Source organism: Pezoporus wallicus, unplaced genomic scaffold (assembly GCF_028554395.1).
Source record: "Pezoporus wallicus isolate ANWC-B61680 ecotype Strahan unplaced genomic scaffold, APGP_CSIRO_Pwel_v1 scaffold_3294, whole genome shotgun sequence".
Classification (NCBI taxonomy): Eukaryota; Metazoa; Chordata; class Aves; order Psittaciformes; family Psittacidae; genus Pezoporus; species Pezoporus wallicus.
The window spans coordinates 5,900,801-5,911,398 of NW_026635478.1; the positions used below are offsets into that span (position 1 = coordinate 5,900,801).

The window sequence follows — 10,598 nt, forward strand, 5'->3', positions numbered from 1 at the left end:
AGGATCTGTGCTCCCAGTGGAACATGGGACCTGGAGGGTGGTGGGATACCTTTGGTTATTTGGTAAGGGATGTGCACTGAAAGTCCAGACATGCACAGGAGGAATTGGACCATAATCAGGTTTCTGCTAATAAAAGAGACTTCATTAAATTAGTGTGATTTTTAGGAGGATTACAACATGGTCATGTGTTCTTCAAGGTCATAAAAGAGCATTCCCAACCCAGAAAATGCATTTCCAAATTCCATTTTTTTCCCCTTAGCCATAAACATGCTAGGGCTTCTCAGAAGAAATTCCAGAATATTTTTAACAGGGATAATACAGTGGACTTTCCTTGTTTTGCATTCTAAAATGGTATGACTACTTTGGCTGGATTTTTCTAAAAGAGAGTTTACAAGGTTCTGGCCAGAGAGGTCAAAGATGAGTCAGAATTACAAAGGAATGAAGCCAGGGTGGCATACTAGGAGATGGTGGACTACCTCAGAAGTGCACTAAACAGCTGTCCTACCTCTCAGATCCAGCTAACACAAGTCAGAAATGTTGTTACTGCCCAAGATCTCCAAGAGGAGCCTACATTTGGCGCCTCACCACTGCTCTAGTTTTAAAGTAGTTACCGTGTTTACTACAGAACTTAAAAGCTGTTAAGAGACATCAAATGATGACAGCTCTTCACAGCAGCTACCCTGTGCTGGACCTCAATAGCAGACCTTTTGAGGCTCTGTGCACTTGGCAATGGTAGCTTGCTAACAGTAGAGTTCCACTCACAGAGTTTGTTTCGTGGTCCTTTGTAAATACAGACATTCATTTGGCATTCAAGGCACACAAAAAAAAAAGCCAGTGTAGTTTATGCCTATACTGTGAAATGACTCTGGTCTCAAAGAAGGGATTTCAGGCACAGGAAATATTTGGCTTAGGTTTAGGCATTCACCATCTCAACATGTGGACAACACTGTTCCCAATACAATGCACCTACAGTGTAGTAAGCATGCATGCTCACTTATGAGTAAGTGCCCTTGATCTCCTGAGCCACCACAGAGAATTTGGCTCTCTTGCAGTAATTCAGAAAGTAGGGGAGTGCTGGCTGTATTTAGTTACAGGTTTTTGAGAGTTTGAAACATTTTGTTATTTGGTCATAATTTACTGCAGAGAAAAGGTGGTGGAATAGTTTCTGTGGAGTCTGAAGATCTTTATTTAATTACAAAATAGATACAAAGTAGAGAAAAAACAAACTACCTTTTAAGCACCTGCACCAGGATACCTCCCATAGTAAAATGGAAACCATCAGTATGAGGAGTCAGGCCACATGAACAACAAATTCATTAAAAAGTATACATTTTGTGCTCTACTGAAACCACCACCAGTTTCTTCTAAGCAGGGAAAGAAGCATGTGCATTTGCCTCTGATTTTAACAACAGGAGCACTGGGACTCCTTGGAAAAGTCATTTTATTTCTTTATCCCAGTTATTACTCAAAATGGGATGAGACTAGCCCATTTTTTCTAAAATGTTCTGAGCCCTACTGAAATCTTGGTGCAGAAAGGCAAAACATGATTGTATTGCCTACCTTCTTCTCCCCTTTCCCCTTTTCTTTTGTTAGTTTGTGGTTGTTTTTTCTTTCTCATTGTTGGTTGTCCCAGTTCTTTCACTGAGGTTATGAATACAGTCATCAGATAGTAAGTCATAAGTTTCAGGATTCACTCATGTAAATGTGACCATGCTTAAAGACAGTTTTGCATCACCCTTCCACAATGATGCCCCTCAAAAAATTGACTTCAGTGGCAGTTATGCACACAGCTTCCCACACAATTCATTGAATCCCCTAGAGTCCTCTTTTTTGATTGGTTTCCTGGACTCTTCTCCTCACAAATAATTTTTTCCTATAGTTAATGTCAACCAATGTACTGTGGAAAATTTCTATGATCTAACTCTCTCCACGTGTCTCCTTCTGAATGAGTTAGTGATCCAACAGAGTGGTTTTCAATGCATATGCCATCCTTTTCCAGCGGATGGATCTTGCTCTCTGACAATGTTGCTGAGCATCCTCTGCACCTTACTGGATTCATTGCTACACTAGAGTACATTTTTGGACTTCAGAAAGCATGTTTAAGACTGTTCTATGTATTGTGGACAAACTTCCCTTAAGGAAAACTTCAGAAAAATTGAAGACACTTTTTTCCCCAGTGGAACTACAAGGTAAGTTCTATGTATGCACTAATGAAAATCCTTAATTAGCAACAAAATATTGGAATGTCCTCTCTTGCCATGACTATGCATGCATGAGCATGTTAGAGGCAGGAAGGATTTGTGTGGATTAATGCCATTAGAACTACACTTTACGAGATCTGTATCACTCAAACAGAAAACTAGGGCATAACAAAAGGAAAAAGTATCTCAACTTGTGACTTAAGTTTTCCAGTACTTATACAAATTTTCAATTTTGTCACTGGAGGAGTGAAGAAGACCAGCTCTCATACTCTTCACCTGTGCTCAGGAACTTATTCTTGCTCTCTTTCATCCTCATAGCTGGAAGGATATGGAAACACACAAGCACATCAGAGTAAATCACTGAATCCTCTTTCTTGCTAGGCAGCCAGGGATGAAGGATGGCGAAGTGCCAAGGTCTCTGCACTGTCTGGAAGCTCTGCAGTCACCGCTGAGACCAGAAGTGGCATGACAAGCAGTACAAGAAGGTGCACTTGGGCACGACACAGAAGGTCAACCCCTTTGGTGGCACCTCACACACCAAGGACATGGTCCTGGAGAAAGTTAGCGTAGAAGCTAAACAGCCCAACTCTGCCATCAGGAAGTGTGTTAGAGTCCAGCTGATCAAGAACGGCAAAAAATAACTGCTTTTGTTCCGAACAATGGGTGTCTAAACTTCATTGAGGAGAATGATGAAGTTCTGGTTGCTGGATTCGGCCAGAAGGGTCATACTGTTGGTGACATTCCTGGAGTTCGCTTCAAGGTTTTCAAAGTAGCCAGTGTGTTTCGCCCTTGGCCTTGTACAAGAGCAAGAAGGAGAGACCAAGATCATAAATTTCAATTCATTTGTCAAGAAGGTCAATAAAGCTTTTGATTGGGAAAAAAAAAAGGAGAAGAGATTCAGAGCAGCCCTGCGGAGAAAGACTTGGGGGTGTTGATCAAAGAGAAAAAGAACATGAGCCGGCAGTGTGCGCTCACAGCCCAGAAAGCCAACCGTATCCTCGGCTGCATCAGAAGGAGCGTGAGCAGCAGGTCAAAGGAGGTGATCCTGCCCTTTTACTCTGCTCTCATGAGACCTCACCTGGAGTATTGTGTGCAGTTCTGGTGTCCTGAACATAAAAAAGACATGGAACTGTTGGAACAAGTCCAGAGGAGGGCCATGAAGATGATCAGGGGACTGGAGCACCTCCCATATGAAGACAGGCTGAGGAAGTTGGGGCTGTTCAGCCTGGAGAAGAGAAGGCTGTGTGGAGACCTCATAGCAGCCTTCCAGTATCTGAAGGGGGCCTATAGGGATGCTGGGGAGGGACTCTTCATTAGAGACTGTAGTGATAGGACAAGGGGTAACGGGTTAAAACTTAAACAGGGGAAGTTTAGATTGGATATAAGGAGGAAATTCTTTCCTGTTAGGGTGGTGAGGCACTGGAATGGGTTGCCCAGGGAGGTTGTGAATGCTCCATCTCTGGAGGTGTTCAAGGCCAGGTTGGACAGAGCCTTGGGTGGCATGGTCTAGTGCGAGGTGTCCCTGCCCATGGCAGGGGGTTTGGAACTAAATGTTCTTAAGGTCCTTTCCAACCCTAACTATTCTCTGATTCTGTGATTCTATGAATACAGCTAAACTCTGGTCCAAGTAAGACCAATTCTTTTCCCAATAAAAGAAACAGTGACTGTATACCAATTCGTCAGTGGTTCAGTCCTGCAACCAGATCAACTCTCAGTGTGAAATGCAAGCTGCCAGAAGGTTCCTCTCATCCAGGCTGGGGCTCATAGGAGTGGTGACTGACCAACATGAGAACTGGGTAACCAATTCCTCAGTCAAGCTTTTAAACATGTCTGCTTTTGCAATTCTGAGATAAAACAAGGAAGATGCAGTGCTTTGCTGGACCCACTTAAAGTGTCTGCAGTTTTCAATGGCAGCAGGCAAGATAGTGCCTGTAAACTGATTTTTAACTTTCTACCTTTTGCATCACTCCAGTTCCTGTTCTAGTAATAACCAAAAGAGAATTACCAGGGAAGCACACAGATTTAATAATTTTTTCTAAAGACAAAATTGGTTTATCATGTTTTTGGGTGTGTGTCTTCTCATTGTGTAGTGATGATATTCCACTCACACGTATGAAATCACAAGAGGTGAAGGAAAAATCTCTTTGTAACTGTCTAACTATGATGAGAAGCTAGCTTAAATGTTCCTTGGGTTGACAGGCTTCCTGTACAGTCTCAAGCAGTTTGAGTCTAATACAGCAGCATGAGTCTCATGTGACTGCTTACAAGCAATAAATAAGCAAGGTTTGCATGGTCTCCTTGACCACAGAGGGGCCTTTCACATACATGAGTGCTTGGTATAGAAAGCACTAATCATGGATAGGTCTTATGTGTTTGTTGGATATAGAATCTATCAGTCACACACAGAAACAGTGTGATAGTGCACAGACTCTGCAAAGCAGTTATACTCCTGGGAAGAACAGGATTAGAACCACCACCAGCAGCTGGGAAGATCTGAAAGTTCACCTCTCAGTCCAACTGGGCAGCACAGGACAGCATCACTGGCAGTAGCTGGATTAACAGTCACTTCCAAGTGGTATGCTGTGGGGAACTGGCACCAGTATAAAAGCTTAAAAAAAAAAATTGATCTTTTTAAGTGTGAAAGATCCAGAGAAGCTGTTCTTTAAAAAGCCTCTTCTTAAGTAGCCTAGCTGTTGTGCAACGGCTGCAGGAAGCTCCTTACAGGACAGAGTAGATTTGTTTATATTTGAAACACCAAATCATGAAATAAGATACAGAAAATGCTATCTATGCTAATGAAATGCAGCTGACAGCCACTGATTTTTCTCAGTTTTTTCTTTTCCTTTTTGACGTTGCAGTTACTCTCACATCAGGACTCTGCAGGGCTAAGCAGATCCAGAGCTCTCAGCCTTGCTCAGTTTCAGAGGCTCACTATTGGCAGGAGAACGAAAACTTTAAATAAATATATCACAATCACTATGACTGTATTCGAGTTATTCAGATAATGATAAGATGACATGGGGTAAATACTTGGAGTTGAGAGCAGCTCTAAAGACAGATGATCTGTCATTTATATTTAATCCATTTAAGAGACATTTTTATCAAACAAAGATCAACCCACTGGGATCATTAATAGTTACATTTATAAAAAAAGCCAGCAGCCAGAGACCAACAGAGACAGACATAACAAGAGTTAGTCTCACAGTCCAAAATCACCAGTAAATTTAGAACACACTTACATGAACATTTTGCTGGGCATGTTATTATTTAAACAGCATTGTAGTAAGAACATATGCTTGTGTAATGAAAAACAACTACAAGGATCTAACTAAAATTCTCTGGAAAAAAGACCTCAGGAAAATGTGAAGCTCATCCTAGGTGGTTTTAAGGCAGTAAGAGGAAAGGGAACTCAATGGCAAGTCTCCTGAAGCTGGAAAAGAACAGCCTGTGATCTTGTCTTACTTGTCAGAGCCTAGGTAGGATTGTGCGGAACAATCTACAGTGGTATATACAAAGTATGTTAGATATCGTGAAAGGAATGCTTGCCTGGGTGCACTATAAACACCCTGCAGAGCTTTTGTTGATGTTAGCATCAACATTATAAGCTACCCCTGGGACCTCTGCAAACTCATCAGACGGGCTGGGGCTGCACTCGCCCGCTCAACCTCTGTCTCACGTGCACAGGCAAACTCAGCTTGTCTGAGGCTGGCTCTTCATCCAGCTGGCAAAAAAGCATCAGTAGCTAGCACATAAACCGGGGGTTGATCTCACACTGGATTCTTGGGAGTCATCCTGCACTGCACCAGTGTTTTCCCCTCTGCCTCTAGATAGGGCCAGCAAGAATGAGGAAGATACCACAGTAGATGGGCTACAGAGTTAGAACAAAAGTGAACACCTCAGGCACGTCCAAACAGCAAAATCGAAATGTAAATTTTCTCTGATGCTGTTTTCAACATCAGATTAATTTGTTCATGGAAATTTTCTTTAACACCCAGACTTCTGCTTTTTTGTTTTGCTGGCCTTGGGCAGGCAGGGGGAGGGATGCTCTAGGGCTATATTGAACTGCCCTTAATCAGGCAAACTTTCCATTAAGTTCACTGGTAGTTTTGCCTGCATAAAATACATTCCCAAGGGCATCTTGGAGTTAGACTGTATTTGACTTGTTTCCAACACAATTCCTCTTCCAATCTATAGTGACCTGTCTCTTCTTTGTGTACAGAGGTGTTTCAGTCCTACCATCCGATGCTCTTCCCTTTCATTCCCGTTCTCCAGAACTGTCCCAGCAGCCTTCAGATTTATAAGCTGTACATATAAGGTGAGCAGGCTTATAGCTTCAGAGCTTCTGGCATGAGGTACAAAGTAATAGCAACAAAAACACTGACATATGCAGCTGTTTCTTTAAATAAGGGAAGGCCAAGCAAGGTGACCGCTGCCAGCCAAGTCTGAATGCATAAAGAGAACCACTTCCAGAAAGAGGGCTCACAAAGTTCTTGAAAGTGGGACCACCTCAGAGATGAAGTTAGTCCCTTCCCTTCCCCCAGTCTTCCCTGACCTGCTTCAAACTTGAGTAAATCAGTTTTTCCAAGCCCTTCACCCCCTCCCTTCCCTTGAGCAGCCTGATTTTTCTATGTGAGCATTTTGGCAGATCTCAGAACAGTTTTACTTATTCATTTAATAGACACAAATAATGGTTCTGTTTCACCAACTAATTATTTCACCAGTCTCACAGATGCATGCCTTTCCTGCATGCTCATCGAAGAGGAATCCAGTGCCCACACAAGCAACAATAATAATCTGATTAAAAATCTGGTGCATTCTGACTCCTTACCCTCAACAGGTTTTGCTCTATGGGTTTTTAAAAGAAAATTTATAAAACCCCAAAAGGTAAAAAGTAGCCCAATCTCTGCAGGACTCAGCATGCAGGACATAAATGAAGAGAACCACTGGAGGTCACTGTGACAGAAAAGGAGAATGAGTCAGATGAAAGCAAGACCTCCAATGCACAAGTCACACGTCTGAGGTGGTGGTGGTGGTGGTGTTGGGGGCTCAAAGGGTGAGAGAAGAGACTGCATCTCCAGTCTGACTTTACTGGAATTTGGAGGCACTGGCTGCAGAAGCAAGGCAGGAGACGAGGCTTGTGTCCACATCAAAAGCTTGACTTCTGACCAGGTTTCCCTCCAAAGAATCTCTAACTTTTATCTCCTGTATGTGTTTACTGTCTTCAATCTGACTGTGAAGCGTCCTGCTCTGCTCAGTCTCCCAGCTCTGCCCCACACTGAATAGGAGCTTTTGTAGAACACAAAGTTACGCTCTATCTGACATATATGTAATGGCATTTTGCTTCAGAAATGCTGTTTTTCCCAGCACCAAGGGAACATCAACCAAAAGCTGCAGATGCTTCGCCTCTGCCCCAGCTGGCAGAGGGCTTTTGCGCCCCAGCCCTGTACACAGCACATGGGACTCATTCCTGAAAGGAGAATCACACACTGGTTACAGCACCACTGGCTCTCCAACCTATTTCCAAGAACTGCATAGCTTGAAATCCTTATTCGCTTTATTAATGCATGTGTAGGAGGGAGGGAAGGAAGCGTGGTGGGGGCGAGGGCGACAAGGCAAGAAACATCACGCCTTTCAAATGTAGGGGGTCATTTTCTGCTTTTTCCACCCTCCCCTTGCCAGCTGTTATATCCCACGCTTCTCCAGAGATGCCTGCTGCCTGTGCGACAGAGGTATGTGCAGCAATCATCACTTGCAGTGGCTGAAATCACTTGGATGGACCCACAGAAGAAGAGGTTTGCAAGTTCATTTGGAATAGGAATCAAAGAAGCTATACAAGTTGGAGGGGTTGCTCTTTAGAGCCCCCCTCTTAAGCCTGCAGTTTTCTTTCCACCCCCTAGTCTCTCTCTCAGACGAATTTCTGCTGTGCCCTTAATCCACCCTATTGCCTTCCACAAGTTTCTGGTAGCTTCATACTCAGCACAGAATACCTTATAAAAGCAGAAGAAAAGTTAAATATCTGCTATCAAATAAAAGAATAAAACTGAAGCTGCAAATGCTACATCTTGCAAATGATATCCCTTCAAGAGCAGCTTTCCTTTCTGCCTTGTTTTTTGTGTATGTCTGCATGTATTTTTGACTAATAACTATGTATACATGCACATGCACGTACGAGTGTGTGTGGGAGTGAGAGCCAGAGAGCATATAAAGGGTATTTGGGGATTCTTTGGTTTTGGACTCTCACACACAGTTGGGGGAGGCAAGTTATAAACATATAGGTAGATCCAAGAATGAATACTTTAATATTTGCAGATCTTGATGGCTGCCAAATGCTAGCATTTCAGGGATGCATATTCACATGCAGCTGGCAACACACGTTGGAATATACCCAACATTTTGCCAGTTAGGTTCCAGACTTGAAATATCTCAGCAGACCCATATGTGGATCTTAACACTGAGTAGGGAATGTTTCCCCTTATTCTCCATACTCATTAACTAATAAGCAAGCAAAATGGTTTGCTGAGAATAGCAGAGTGGAAATAAATCCATTACTAGAAATTCTGGCCTTTTGGAAAGAGCAAGTTATCCTTCCCAGGGCCTCCAAGTCAACCTGTTAGTTCCCTAACCTGGAGAAAGACACCAAAGCTTATTAGGCTCAATAAAAATCAACCCACAGTCATCCCCCTTTGGGACGCCTCACCTTCGTGATACTTTCTAGGCATTTGTGCTAAATGGTTCATTGCAGCTGGACTTTTTATTTAATTCTTTTTTGTAAAGGCTATCACACAGCTCCAACATTCCCCAGCCTGTTTACTGCTAGTTTCACCAGTGAGCTGGGTGCCAGTTTTAATTAATTTGTTTTTCCAGTGGCAGCAACAATCTGTGTGGAAAGCAAAAACAGAGGGAAAGAATCTGGAATCAGCAAATGGTGTGCACAGCTGCACACCATAACTTCTGCTAGTGAAAGTTTTAATTCAGTTGATCAGAAGAAGAGAGAAGAGTTGGAGGCAAAGAAGAGGTGGAGTAGTGGAAGAAATATTGCAAGAGGAAATAGTAAAATCCAAGACAGCTGGAGAATCTTGGAGTCATTATAATTAAGGCCCAACAGGTTACAATTTCTCCAAAAAAGAAGTCAAGACTAGAAACCAGCCAGCAGGTCTTCAGGAGGGATTGCTCAAAGACGTGTTTCTGAAATATATCGTAATGGAAACACGAAGACTGCATTCTGCCTTCATTTCTCTTGCAGATAAGAGCATTTCAACAGGACATAAAATGAGGAAAAAAAAAAGTCATAAAGGGGAAGAAGACTACAGCAATCCAAAAAGAAGAAAGTAAACAAATTTAAAATCCAGAAGTTAAGAAACATTGCTATTGGAGGTGTAATACCCAAAATGACATTTCAAAGACCTCTTCAATAAGAACATAACAGGTAAATGATAAATTGGAAACCATGGCAAAAAAGTAAGTGTAAATATAGAGGTGACAAGTAAACATACACATCACCTGTTCCCCAAAAGCACTACACAGTAGCCATTATTGGTTTTAGAAACAAGTTTGCTAGTGAACAGACTGAATTGCTAAATATCTATATTTTGAAGTAATTAGGAGAGGTAATGGAAAAAATATAAAATCAATAGTAGGATTTAAACAGAGGAAGGGAGGAAGAACATTGCAAATTAACAGCAGGAAATAGAGTTTCAGCCTATAATTAGAACAAACCTTCAAATGCTCAGAAAAACATCCTCAGCATTTAGAGGTTGGTAGGTGAGTCACGAGTAAGAAGTATGGCTCCAGGAGGTTTGTTTCTGGCTAAGCATCTTCTGATGTCAAGTCTTTCCCTCTAAAGGGAAAGAACTTTTTGTACTTTCTGGACCATCACATTTTAACCAATGCATTCATCCAGACGGATTCTGTCACTTGCCTTGCTGAAAGCTTGCTGTAGACCATGTTCATACCTCCACGGTCATAACTGCCTTTTATGCCCCTGCTCATGAGGTACTATTAACTGGCCCATGTTCAGAGGCAGGGGATGATCATGACTGTTGCTATTATTGTTAAGACTGAGCTCAACAGGGTAATTTAATCCTCAGTGAGCTTGGATGATTCCTTCCCCCTACAGCAGATCTATTTCACAGGAGCATGTAGGCTTTCATTTGACTGTCCATCTTGTAATTATTTTAATGTATGTGTTTGTGTGAGCTTAGGGAGGCTTCTACAATGTTTTGGGCTGAGTTTGAGTGCCCAGTACATCTAACTATTGTTTCTGGATCAGGTCTAGTACTACCATCACTTCCAGATAACAGGTTCAAACCAAACCTGGTAGACCAAGCTGGAGATGACACAGGTGGAAAGTTTCAGAGTTACCACCAGAGGCCATGTTTCATCCTTCCTTTACAAGAG

General features: G+C 42.4%; 1 pseudogene; it reads left to right on the forward strand.

Annotated features, from left to right (window-relative positions):
* Positions 1-2,599: 2,599 nt before the first annotated feature.
* Positions 2,600-3,087, forward strand: LOC130607371 (40S ribosomal protein S23-like; annotated as a pseudogene).
* The last annotated feature ends 7,511 nt before the right edge of the window (positions 3,088-10,598 follow it).